The sequence below is a fragment of the Mesoplodon bidens genome, assembly GCF_964165515.1.
Source record: "Mesoplodon bidens genome assembly, chromosome: 2".
Classification (NCBI taxonomy): domain Eukaryota; kingdom Metazoa; phylum Chordata; class Mammalia; order Artiodactyla; family Ziphiidae; genus Mesoplodon; species Mesoplodon bidens.
This window is the reverse complement of record NC_138177.1, coordinates 35,927,594-35,941,690: the sequence shown is the minus strand read 5'-3', so window position 1 is coordinate 35,941,690 and position 14,097 is coordinate 35,927,594.

Genomic DNA, 14,097 nt, shown 5'->3' with positions numbered 1-14,097 from the left:
ATAGTGATGGGTAGCTTGAGTCAATATATCTTTTAAATACTTTCTGATTTCCTACACTTCCTTCAATCATAGAACATTTGTCTGTTTTCTCTCTTTAGACCCAAGGCACTTGAGACCATGACAGTCAAGTACACTGGTTAAGAATTCGGGCTCTGGGGCTTCCCTGGTGATGCAGTGGTTGAGAGTCTGCCTGCCGATGCAGGGGACACGGGTTCGTGCCCCGGTCCAGGAGGATCCCACGTGCCACAAAGTGGCTGGGCCCGTGAGCCACAGCCGCTGAGCCTGCGCGTCCGGAGCCTGTGCTCTGCAACGGGAGAGGCCGCAACAGTGAGAGGCCGGTGTACCACAAAAAAAAAAAAAAGAATTCGGACTCTGGAGCAAGATTGCCTGGATTCAAAATCAAACTCTGTGATGTCCTAATTTTGTGACATTAGATGACTTGCTAATCTGTGCCTTAGTTTTGTCATCTGCAAACTGGAGATGATAAAGTACTTATCTCATAGAACTGTTGTTAAGATTAAATGAAAAAAGCTAAGTAAAGCATTTTGAATGGCGCCTGGCACATAGCAAGCATTCAAAAGAAGGCTGTTATTACTTTTGAAGTCAGGTACTGTATCATTTACTTCCATAGAGCTACTCACTAAATATTTATGAAATGAATACATGAAAGAAATATTTGTATCTAAACTTGTTTGTATCTAAAATGTTAACCCAAGAGTGAATAATAAATAAGCTAAGCACCATGCATACAAATTACACCAATATGGTCGCTGGTCACCTGGAGCTTTTTGGAAATGAGGTCATTCTATTTCTACCCAAGTGCTCAGGGAATTATACTGTCTAGAGGAGGGAGGTCTGAATCAAACAGGACACCTCAAGGTTCTTGAAGGTGTCATGACTGACCCTGAGGTAATGTCTTCTTTACATAAATGTGACTGTTAAAAGCAAGGAAACAGGGCTTCCCTGGTGGCGCAGTGGTTGAGAATCTGCCTGCCAATGCAGGGGACATGGGTTCGAGCCCTGGTCTGGGAAGATCCCACATGCCGCGGAGCAACTGGGCCCGTGAGCCACAATTACTGAGCCTGCGCGTCTGGAGCCTGTGCTCCGCAACAAGAGGAGCCAAAATAGTGAGAGGCCCGCGCATCGCAATGAAGAGTGGCCCCCGCTTGCCACAACTAGAGAAAGCCCTCGCACAGAAACAAAGACCCAACACAGCCATAAATAAATTAATTAAATAAATTTAAAAAAAAAAAAAAAAGCAAGGAAACATTAGGTAACTGTTTTAACTTGTTTTCCAGTAATTTAAGACTACTGGGCCTTCCATTCTGCCAGTGTCACAGACCTGTAATCTCACTCATCCAGCTCAAGGGAAGGGCTGTGTTCTGAGCGTGCTTTCCCTCCCAGAGTCATAGAAGCTAGACCTTAGTTCAGACTTCACAAACTTTTGTGATTTAAAAGTCAGTTTTTAATAACGAAAGTAGTGCCACCAGATGCTTAGTTTGATCAGGGGAGAGATAGAAGCAGAATAAAATTATTTAACAGAGGTGGGTTTGTTTCCAAAGAAACAGTCGAAGAGGGAACTAAGATGGCCTAAGAGAAGTTTCAGAGTAGGAGAAAAAGCTGGACCAGACATGTGCATGGCACCAAATTGCCAAATATGTGTATGTGTGTATACATATGTATATAAATACATGTGCATCCCACTCTTATTACTGTGTGCCTTCCTCACTGGCCTCCTGCCTCTTCTAGGGATAGAGACACTGACACAGTATTTTTGTCTTCATAAAGGAAGGCGGGCATCTAGGGAAATGACCTTGATAGACTGAACTATAAATACAATATTAATCAGAGCAATTTGCTCTTGAATTGTGCCCCCTTTCCCAATATCCCAAAGCAACTCCAGGAGAGAGGCAAAAATGCTCAATCACTAGCCATTTAATGAGTGTGCAAGTGAAGGTCAAATATTCCCACACAGTGGGAAAGTAACCTGAGTCCTGCTTCCAGAGAAAGTTATTTCCCAAGATCGGCTACATCTAAATAGATTCCATAGATCCCTATGCCAAAGGGTCACTGTCTTGGTGTCATAGAGCAAGATGCTAAGGAAAATAAGGTTAGGGGTTTAAATCACATGTAACTACTCACGTTTGCTCTCTGAACAATCCTTATTCTTGGACCAGCCGTTTTGCGAATGTCTGTCCTCCAGAATGTCTGGGGTGGGGAAAAGCCTAAGAAAGGGCCAGCCTATGGTCCTTACTGAGTAAAGGAAGCAGCAACTCACAATCACAGCCTATTGGTAATAAGAACAGCACATTACATTCATTTGTTCTATAATATCATTGGATGTGAGCATTAATTTTCAGGTCAAATAAATGCTTGATTTCAACAAGACCAGGACTTTGTGTCCCCCAGATAAAAGTCATCAAGAGGATATTCCACCCAGTAAAAAAGAATATTTTCAGCATAAAGGTTGAACACAAAAAGAGGAGCCCTTGGTCCTCCCTGCTTAAGAGCCTCTGCCGCCAATTTAGCTGCTGTTTTACAAGTCAAAAGCTGGCTTTTCAGCTGCCAGCACTGGGCCCTCCACGTGAGCCTGGAGAGTTGAGCTGCACTCCCTCTGCCTCTAGTGACCTGCTGAGTAATAAAGGTTTGTGGAGTTGCTTTGTTTCTTTCTTTTTTTGTTTTTAAATCAGAACTAAGCTGACAGTCTTCATGACGACAGGGAAGGCAGGGGCAAGTTAAAATCCACCTCCAGCTCCTCGGGGAACGAAGAAGCTGAGGCTCCTTCCTGTCAGTAGGTGGGAGTCATCCACACAGGGAGCAGCAAAATTGAGGAAGAAGGTGCCATTTTGTTGTCAATGTTCCCACCACCACTGCACAGAAATAAATAGTTGGAGAAAATGATCCAGGATAAAAGAATGATCCGGCTGGGAATCAGACTGAATAGAAGGTTCCCATTGAATACTGCTTCATTATGCAACTTTTCCTTTCACTGAAGGATTCCAATTCTTGATGAACCAATTGTGACAAGGAAGTGCTGACAACCCTGGGAACCAGCAACTCGGGCCTTTGATTTGTCGCTTTGAAGCCCAGTCCTATCACTGAATTGTTAGTTGCATGTAACCAAGTGAACTTGGCCTCCTCGAGTCTCAGTTTTTTTAAATCTGGATCTGTAGCCTTTCCCTTTAGATTAATGTTTACAATATAGTGTCTGAGTTGAGGATACCATCATGCCACTTTTTAACCATCCTCTAAACTTCCCCAGAGATACTCTCCTTGTCGTCTTGTTTGTTTTATTTTTAATTTTTTATTTCTTTTGGACACCCTGCGGGGCTTGCGGGATCTTAGTTCCCTGACTAGGAATCAAACCCGGGCCCACAACAGTGAAAGCACGGAGTCCTAACCACTGGACCACCAGGGAGTTCCATCTTCTTGTTTGTTGCTGGAGGGATGACAATTGGCTTGATGTTTAGCCCACACTAGAAAAGCATCAAAGGAACCTAAACAGACTCAGGATAGAACTATCTCATAACCAATTTTCTAGTGAAAAAGATCAAAATTTAACCTCACAGCTTCATTCTATATCATTTATCATTTCTGTATGCTTAAGCTTTAACTGTTTTGTAAGCTAGATGTAGTTCATTCGAAATAAATTTGGAAAGGAGGACCTGTAGTTCATCCCAGAGAGTGGGAGAATTTCTATAAATCCTTTCACTTGTTTCATTATAAAGTCCAGAATTTTAAACAGAAAAACCCACCAAATATTATTTTACAATTCTGTGGTTCTCAACCTAAAGTGTACATCGAACATATTTTTGAGCCCCACTCCAGACCTACTAAAGCAGAATCTCCGAGGTTCTTGGGCAAGTGAAATTGGCAAACTTGCCACCATGTGATTCTGATTTGCACACTTGGATAAGAACGCAGAAAAGTTACTCGGATCAAATGGACCCCAGGTGACCCTGGTGTAGCCTTTCCTTTCTCAGGTGATGTTTATTTCTTCCTTCCATTTGCTTAGGCCAAGAGCCTTGGCATCATCCTTAACTTTTATTGTCACACCTCACATCCAATCTGTCAGCAAATCTTGTTGGCTCTGTCTGCTTTCAAAAAACATCCAGGAAAAAAAAAATGTGTTCATATATCTAGGATTCATCACTTTTGCTGATACCCTAACACAGTCTTTTTTCTACCAAGCAGCTAGGGTGATTCCGTTAAAATTTAAGTCTAATCATTTCATTCCTTTGCTCCCAAACCTCCTGTGGCTCCCTCTTTCACTCAGAGTAAAAGATAAAGTTCTGACCTTGGCACTCAGGGCTCTGCTGACCTAGAACTTGCCACCTGTTTGCCCTCTCCTCCTATACTCTGCTACTCCAGTCACAGTGGCCTCCTTGCTGCTCTAGGCACATTCTCATCTCAGGTCCCTTGCATTGGTTCTTCTCTCTTTCAGAAAAGCTGTCCTCCAGAGGCATCCACATGGACAACTCCATCACCTCCATCACGTTCTTGTTCAAGTACCACCTTCTCAATGACCTCCTCATGGCTACTCTGACTAGCCCATTTCCTTTACCCCAGCTCTCCCAGTTGCTCTTACTCTGATCTACTTTTCCTTTTCTTCTCCAAAGAACTTATCACCTTTCAATATATAATCTATTTACTATGTTTTGTTTATTGTTGATCTTCCCTGGCTAGAATATAGGCCCCACAGGGCCAGAACCTGTACTTGTTTTGTTTCCTAATGTATTCCAAGCCCCCAGAACACTGAGCACATAGTAAATGCTCAATAAATATTTGTAACATTTAAGGAATACAAATTCTAGAATCCAGAGAGAGCAAACTAGGTAAGTGCAGAATGCTGCCTCCACAAAGTTCGATTCTAATTGTGTTTGCCACTATGGGGACAATCACAGCTTATATGAGATATTGAGACCTTTGTGGTGCTGTTGCTATAAATGCCATGAAATATGCTTCTCTTGTTTTTCAAATCAAGAACTAAGAGTTGTCGAACTACTTCTACACTGACAACCAACAGCTAAATCAAAATCGTTGCTAGAAATTTTACTTTAGCTGCATGTTTGCGTGTTATGTGTTATTATGTAGGAAACGGGGTGAGACAGAATATGGCTTTAGTCCTGAGACCTCCAGCTTCAACCAGATGGGTGGGGGTCGAAAACCATAGTGTCAGAGTGTCCCTCTCTGAAATGAGTTAGTAATAGAAACTCAGTTCATTGCAGAAAAATGGTTTTTTAAAAAGAGAGAGAGGGAGGGGCTTCCCTGGTGGCGCAGTGGTTGAGCGTCTGCCTGCCGATGCAGGGGACACAGGTTCGTGCCCTGGTCCGGGAAGATTCCACATGCCGTGGAGCGGCTGGGCCCGTAAGCCATGGCCGCTGAGCCTGCGCGTCCGGAGCCTGTGCTCCGCAACGGGAGAGGCCCAAACAGTGAGAGGCCCGCGTACTGAAGGAAAAAAAAAAGAGAGAGAGAGAGGGAGATTTCACTTCACATATCTATTTTTACTTTAGTGGGCATTATCACAATCTCCCCCCAAAATGGTTAGCCCAGCTGGGCAGAGAGATCAAGAGCATCATGACAGCGATCAGAGGCAGTGGCACTCACCCCTGCTGGAAACAGTCTCTGAAACCTTCCCCCTCCCAGGACAATGCTCTTAATTAGCTGTACAATATTTCCCAGAGAACAAAAGCTCCCCACCTCTCAGAGGAAAAGCTTTTCCAGGAGATATCTCACTGGGGAAGCGCCAGGCACACAACAGGGAGAGGAGAACAGACAGGCTGTTCTGGGCTCTGCAAAGAGACACAAACTTTGGACTCCCAAGGGAGTCTTAGAGGTTACCTGGCACATTTTTCTCCACGTGACGAGCATGTGCTTCACATTCCCTGAGGTGGCCAACTTTGGAGGCCCCCTTTTTCTCCTCCCTCTCCCTCAGCCACTAGCTAGGGTTAGGAGTCTTGCGGATGGCTGGCAAAATCAGCTGGAATCATCTTCAGAACTGAGCATCTGGGGAGCAGTAGGGAAGGAACTAGGAGTTTATTTCAGGTGACAGACATGGAGCAGGCCCCTATTTTTTTCCTGCGACTATAATAATATTTCTGAAACGGGGATGCTTGAATCATATGTCTCTTCATATCACTGTGTGGGAAGTCTCAGTTACAAGCCTAACAACGGAAGAGATGGTAGGGTTTTTAGGACTTGGTGGGTGCTGAGCAAAGGGGTCTGGAAGATTGCTGGGGGTGGGGATGGGGGATGGGAGTGGGCTGGAGGTGGGGAGTGCAGGCAGAAAAGGCAATTAAGGGCAAAAGGACTGCCTCACCTGAGCCTGTTTAGGGAACAAAGAAGAGGGGGCTGAAAAGTCTTCTCTCCATAACAATTTTGCTCCCCCCATTAAATGTGTTTTTTGAAAAAACACAGAGGAAAAAAAAAGTCTTGTTTAAGTGCCTCTTCCTGAGTAAGTTCACTGTCAGGAAAGGAAAATTCAAACGCTCAGATAGTCTATTTTTGTGCCCAGAGGCTCCAGGCCCTGCACACAGACTCTTCCTTACTCGGAAGGAAAGGAAACTGGGCATGAGGCCTGTCACAGAGGCTGGAATTGAGGAACCTGTATTACTCGAAGGCCTGTTCCCCATACAACCTCCATTTTAGGGAATAAGGATATAGTGCAGGATGCTTTGGGACGGACCTGAGTGGTGTTGGTTAAAAAAACAAAAACAAAAACAAAACTCATTATTCTGTAGGCAAACAATCATGGCACTGGACTTTAATTGGAAAGTTCAATCAGCTGCATCAGTGTTGTGCTGCTTCTTCTACTCATTAACGTTGACTGCCACCACCTGCGTCTTGGCTACCGTGCAGATAAGGATGAGAGGCCTGATTAAGAGTTTTGATGTGCAGGTCAAGCCAAAGTCCTAAATCAGTAATAAGCATAATAAAACAGCAGTTCCCTAGGTAGATAGGCTTCTGTACATTTTGCATAAATTTTCTACACCATTCACAAGTTTGTTGTTTCTCCTCTGTACTGCCTTTAACCAGTTCAAGGGTGTTGCTTAAGGCGTCCAGCCAAGGAAATGGGGTTCAGACCACTCCCCCTTTCAATCCAGCGTGGCCCCGCCTCCCTGTCTACTTTGCCGGAGATTACCTTTTATGAGGACCACAGGGTACACCGAGAAGAGCAGTCCAGCTTGTGACAATCACACCTCTTGGGCTGTTCCTGTCTCCTCTGCTATCTGGCCTGTGAAGCTTGACCTTAAAAAGAGACCTCTGCTTTAAAAGGGTTTCCTGGGGAGCTGGTGACTGGGGATGGAGGAAGGAAATTGGAGAGATCCAGTTAAAGGGAGAGACTGATTCTTTACTGGCTTATTAACAGTGGCCCTGGCAAAGGCAGAGCCTCCTAAAATGCGGATCTGATCATGGCACTACCCCTGCTCATAATCCTTCAATGGCTCCCCAGTACCCTTAGGATAATGTCCACATATCCCCAATAAGGTTTACAAGGCTCCTCACTCACTGGCCTCGGCTTGCACTGCTCCCCCAATGCTGTTTAGCACATTTCCCTTGCCCTCCCTCCCTCCCCAACTCTCCCAGTTGAATTCTCTACTGAATTTCTTTCGGTTCCTCAAATATCTGCTTCTTCTCTTCCCCAACTTTCAAACATCCTTTTGTTGCTGCTCCTAACGCATCCTTTAAGTTCTTTCATTGAACATTTCTATCCCAGGAAGCCTTCCTTCACCACCACGACTTGGAGTTAGGTTTCTCCCCTATGAGCTCCCACAAACCTCCTACTAAACCTATCACTTACACACTACTTTGTAATTATGCATTCATTTGTCTCCCTGCTGGATGTAAACACCCGAGGGCAGCACTAAGGTGTCTGTCTTGCCCACTGTTTTCTTCCCAGTGCACGGCCAGTGCCTGGCACGTACGTGGTAGTGCCCCGCAAGGGTTCGTTGATAAATGGGCATTATGCCAACACGACAAAAGAAGTCCCAGTGGTCCTTCCCAGATTCGTGTTTGCATGTTTATTTGTCTGCTGAGACACGAAGAAGAGCCCTGAATTAAAAAGACATATGTTGTACTTGGGCCACCCTGGACCCCCCTTCTCCTCTTCCATGATGCCTTCCCAGGGATCCCGGTGTGCAGTTTTCCCAGTCAGCTCAGGGCCACCGGTGGAGTTCCTTGTTTGTGCATATATTGACATCTGTTTGTGTGACATTTAGTAATTTATTCTATTTTTTATTAATTTGAAAATTAATTTACCATTATTTAATTATTTTCAAATATTTTATATTTATGCCTTATCTTTCCCACATTTTTCTTGAGAGTAGGAAATATGACTTCTTTTATCAATCCTTTTAATACCTAATGTTGTTCACAATTTGTGTTTAATGAATATACACAAGGATGACTTAAAGTCTAATTTTTTCTTTAGAAACTGAGTTTATTACAGGGCCATTGTAGAAATGCATGGTAGATCTATTTGGTGATGTGGCACTGGATTGTTTCTTAAAGGAAACTGTGGTTCCAGGATGGGCCTGGACACTGTAGCCCAGAAGTATGAGGGCGCCACAGCCCTGGTCGGTTGGCAGAAAGCCCGAAGCCTGGGGAAAATGTTGTTCCAGGGTGCCCTCTAGTGATCCAAGGTGCCACTATGTCAGAAGCCAAGGCCAGATGCTCTTGAACTTCAGCAGGAAGCAGAATCCATGGGGGGCGGGGGCCTAATAAAATGACAGATGCCAGGATGCCATGCCAGCTGGGAGACCAATCCTTCTAATCAGCACCTTCAGGCATCTGATGCACAGTCCACAGATCATACTTTGTGAAATACCAACTAAGTGATGCCCATCAAGGAAAATGTTCCAGATATGTAGTCTGAGAACACCCAGTCTCATTCTTCTGCTTGTAGGGATGGATCACTGACTCCTTGCTGACTATTCAAGTATGGACATGAGTGAGAAAGAGGGAGACACAGAGATAGCTTAGACCTCTGGTATGAAATACAGTCCAGGAAACACAAAAACAGTCAGCGGCATTTTTAGCTAGACCACTGAGAAGATGTTTTAGGGAGGATTGTGTTACTTTCTCTTGATGTCTATTCTCCAATCTAATGGAGGGTAGCCCCTCTCCTCTTTTTTGCCCTTCCCAGCAATGGGTGACTGTTTTTTATTGAGCACACACTCTGTGGCCAACACTGTGTCAGACTGTTCATGTATATCAGTACATCATCTCTGGAGGTACCTGGAATCATCACAAGTGAGGCATGCCTTATGCCATACAAGCAGAGGGAAGGATTGCAGGACAACTAGTTCAAGCACAGGCAACAGCTAGAAACTGCTTTCCTGCATTCTATACTTATGCTCTGTTAAGCAAACTCACTAGAAAGATAAATAGAGCAAAACCCACATCATGTTCTCTATTGTGAAGGAGCTAATTCCTACTCAGAAACCAAATAACATCCATCAATGATAAAAAGAAAAAATTGTATCTCTGAATCCCTATCAGTACATTCATCCCTTGGAATCCTGGGGGAGTGGGAGAGGGGAGAATTGGTTCCAGCACCCCCAGTGGATACCAAAATCTACGGATACTCATGTCCCTTATATAAACTGGTGTGGTACAGTCTGCCTCCATATCTGGAGATGCGGAACCTATGGATACAGAGGGCTGACTGTACTTTTCTTCTGTCCTCTTGAAAATTTCAGTTGAAGGCTGTTGCTTTAATTAGGGGCTGTTAGCACATTAAAATGTTTGTTGAACCTTGCAAGGTGATAAATTACTCTGATTTGCAGTCTAGTACTTAGGTCTAATTAGTTTATGTACTTTTTCATGTACTAACAGCACCTAAGGAATCCACTTAAATGGTAAAATCACATTTATTGAGTGTCTGTGTATCTGGACACTGTGTTGGACTGTGGAAATATAAAGGAGGCTAGGTGAGGTTGAGTGCCTACGCCATGGGGGATCAGAGCCTAGAGGGTACATTATCTCTGATGCAATGTGATGAGTACCTTATCAGAAACATGAACCCAGGGTTAGGATAGCACAGGACAGTTACTTCTCTCCATGGGAACCGATTGAACAGAGAAATGCTATCACAGATACACACTAATATTCTAATAATTGATGAACAGTAGAATTTTCATGGGGAGTGGGGAAAACCACAACATTCATTTCCGAATTATCTTGGACTAAAGAGTTATCAAATCTCTCTTCTCACAAATAGCGATGTTTTCTTTCATACTACCCCACCCCCTTACTATATCTTTAAAACAAAACATGAGGTGCTGGCCTGATGCCATCTGATTTCAGTCCTGCTCATTTGCTTGTCCGGAAAACTTTAAGCATAGGCTCACAGTGCCCTTGATGAGAAAGCTCATTAAAAAGCCGTCTGAAAAGGGGAAACAAATTACATGTACAACACAGCCCACTCTTTTCCTCTTCATTTCCTTCTCCCCCTCTCAGACTGGGACATTATAAAAGACAAGGCAAAGTGAGTCATCAGGTCTGGAAAAGGCACTGCTGGATGGGTCCGTCTTTACCTTGCTGCTTTGATGACATTTATCTTGCTTCACTGCGGTACTAAAATGCTGCCCAAACAGCAGGAGGGCCCTGTGTGTGTAATGACGGCCTTGGGAAAGCCTTTGATTGTGTGTATTTGGGTGGAACTTGAGCTTGTAATTGGCAAATGCACACATCATCTGATTTCAGAGCATCTCCCTAGAAACTTGTTTATTCCTGAGGAAAGGGGAAGTTTCTTTCCTCCTAGGTACATCTGTAACCACCTTCTGAAGGTTTCCTCGGGAGCATTACTTCAGGATGGCAGCAATCATACTCAGGGCTGACCCAGCTACAAAGTGTCTTATTAAGTCACCCCCTACTCCTCTCAAGTGGGGAATTTCATGAGCTAGGATAGGCTTCCTGCCTCCTGGCTCAAAAGGGAAGTGATGGGGGTGATTGTCCACTGGGAGGAAGAGATGGGAGGTGAGTTTTATTTTTTCTTCCTTCTCATCCTGGAGTTTGCAAAAGGAAGGCTACAAATACCAAACAATCCTTCCACACCTGGTAGCTGGGGCAGTGTTTGTGGGGAAAAGGAAATCCTTCCTGCCACCTTGCCCCTTGTTATATATAAATTGCTGGGGTTGAGGCACTTACAGTAAAATGCTTGGAACATCGTTCTTTTCTGTGCTGAGGCAGAGAGACTATATCCTTTAAAGTCAGAAGACTACAGTTGAGGTCCTGCCTTTTCACTTCCTAGCTGTTTGATTCTTGAGAATTTGCAAAACGCCTCTGAATCTTATTGTCTACCATGTGCCAGGCCCTGTGCCAGGCACCGAGAATGCAAAAATAGAGAAGTCACTGGCTCCACTCTGCAGTTTTGTGTAATCTCCTGCGGAGACAGACCCATGCACCGGCACAACACAACGTGGGATGTGCTTTACTGAAGCTACCGAAGAGTTCCCAGGAAAACGAGAGGAGGGGACTGTGTATGTTTTGGAGGTGGGAGAGAAGAATGAGAAAGTGAGAAGTGGTGAGACTATGGTTAGAGAAGGGCTCCCAAATCAGGAGCTTGGGCAGGATTTTGAAGAAAAAAGAGAGTTCACTTAGAGAGAGAGAGAGAGGGAGAGAGAGAGAAGGATGGTAGAAAGAACCCTGGCTGACAACATTAAAGAAGTGGCAGGGCTTCCCTGGTGGCGCAGTGGTTGAGAGTCCGCCTGCCGATGCAGGGGACGCGGGTTCGTGCCCCGGTCCGGGAGGGTCCCACATGCCGCGGAGCGGCTGGGCCCGTGAGCCATGGCCGCTGAGCCTGCGCGTCCGGAGCCTGTGCTCCGCAATGGGAGAGGCCACAACAGTGAGAGGACCGCGTACCGCAAAAAAAAAAAGTAGTGGCAGAGGAAAGGAATCTAAGAACAAACCTGGGGAGTGGGCTGAGAAGTAGGAGGAGAACCAGCAGAGACTGGCTTCAAATGCTGCAAGAGGCCAGCTGCAATGGGGACTGACTGGCAAGCATCCATTGGACCAGTGGCATTTAGGGCAAGAGCACAGTGGAGAGTGAATGGAAGGAGAGCCACAGAGTCACTGAGCAAATTCCTTATATTATTAGCATTATTACTGAGGTATAGTTGATTTACAATATTATATTGGTTTCAGGTGGACAGCACAGTAATTCAGTATTTTTACAGATTATACTCCATTAAAAGTTACTACAAGATAATGGCTATAATTCTTTGTAAAATATATCCTTGTAGGGCTTCCCTGGTGGCGCAGTGGTTAAGAATCCGCCTGCCAATGCAGGGGGACAAGGGTTCGAGCCCTGGTTAGGGAAGATCCCACATGCCACAGAGCAACTAAGCCCACGAGCCACAACTACTGAAGCCCGCGCGCCTAGAGCCCGTGCTTCGCAACAAGAGAAACCACTGCAATGAGAAGCCCGACAACGAAGAGCAGCCCCCGCTCACCGCAACTAGAGAAAGGCTGCGTGCAGCAACAAAGACGCAACACAGCCAAAAATTAATAAATAAATAAAGTTATTTAAAAAAATCCTTGTAGCTGATTTATATTATACATAGTAGTTTGTACCTCTTAATCCCCTCCCCCTACTGTGCCCCTTCTCCCTTCCTTCCCTCCACCAGTGACTGCTAGTTTGCTCACTCTATCTGTGAATCTGTTTCTCATTATATTCACTGGTTTGTTTTACTTTTTAGATTGCACATATAAGTGATATCATACAGTATCTGTCTCATTTCACTAAACATAATATCCTCTAGATCCATCCACGGTGCTGCAAATGGCAGAATTTCATGCTTTTTATGGCTGAGTAATATTCCACTATAAATCTTTTTTAGTCATTCATCTGTTGATGGACACTTGGGTTGCTTACATATGTTGGCTATTGTAAATAGTGATGCTATGAACATTGGGGTGCATGTATCTTTTCCAATTAGTGTTTTTGTTTTTTTCCGAGTATATATCTAGGAGTGGAATTGCTGGATCATATGGTAGTTCTATCTAACAAGCATATTCTTAATGTTCAGTGGACTTGGCTGTTAGGAGGAGATGAATAGGGTGTTGGTTAGAGAGGGATGAGAGATGGACAAAGATTTTTGTTGTATTGTTTATGATGGAAGCTTGGGTGTAGCTATAGACCACAGGACGGGGAGTTAATTTAAAGGAAAGGGATGGGATTAAATGGGGTTAATTCCTACCTTGTAGAGCCCTTCTGAGAATTAAATGAAATCTCCTGGGGAACCCTTTTTGTAATGAGAAATACACATGTGAATATGATTATCCTGCTACTGAAATAAAACCTCCACGCATCACAAGGCATTTGAGCTCACTTATCACGCGGCTGCTGAGATAGGCAAATCTCCCTCTCCATAGCCTTTTTGTGTGAGCTGCTGTCCTGTTTCCGCTTGCCACCTCTTTAGACTTAGAGCCCAGGAATGAATTGAGCCCTCCTTGACATTTCTTCCTGCCAAAACAACACAACTCACCAGTTCCCCTGGATCACAACAGGAAGCTGGGGGTTGATAAGTGAGAAGCAATTAAGGGAGGGGACAAGAGCCTCCTCCTTGTTAGGAGGTGGGACTCACATCTAGACCTCTTGGAAACTTGGAAACTCGCTTTGTCAGTTTATTAGCTTTTTATCAGATAACTTTGGAGCCACATGGGCTATGAAGTAGACTGTCCCCTCACAGACACCAGTGGCCCCCTTTCTATCTCAATTCATGAACTGCAAGTCCCAGTAGGGCAAGGATTTTTGTCTGTCTTGTTCACTACTATATCCCCAGTGACTAGAACAGTGTCTGCCACCAGGATGGTGTCTAATAAATACTAATATTAATAAGTGAAAGAATTTACCCATTCATTCATCTTTCCATCGACTCAATCGAAATGGCCAACCATTAAGCTCATCCTAGATAAACAGAGATAAATAATTCCTGCTATCATTAAAAAAAATGTACATTCTGTGCCAGGCACATTACATACACTAGTTCATGGAATCACAATCATTTTACAAATGGGAAAACCGAGACTCAGAAAGAGGTCACTTGGTTGAGGATATTTGGCTGGAAAGTGGTGAAGCTGGGATTCCTCACT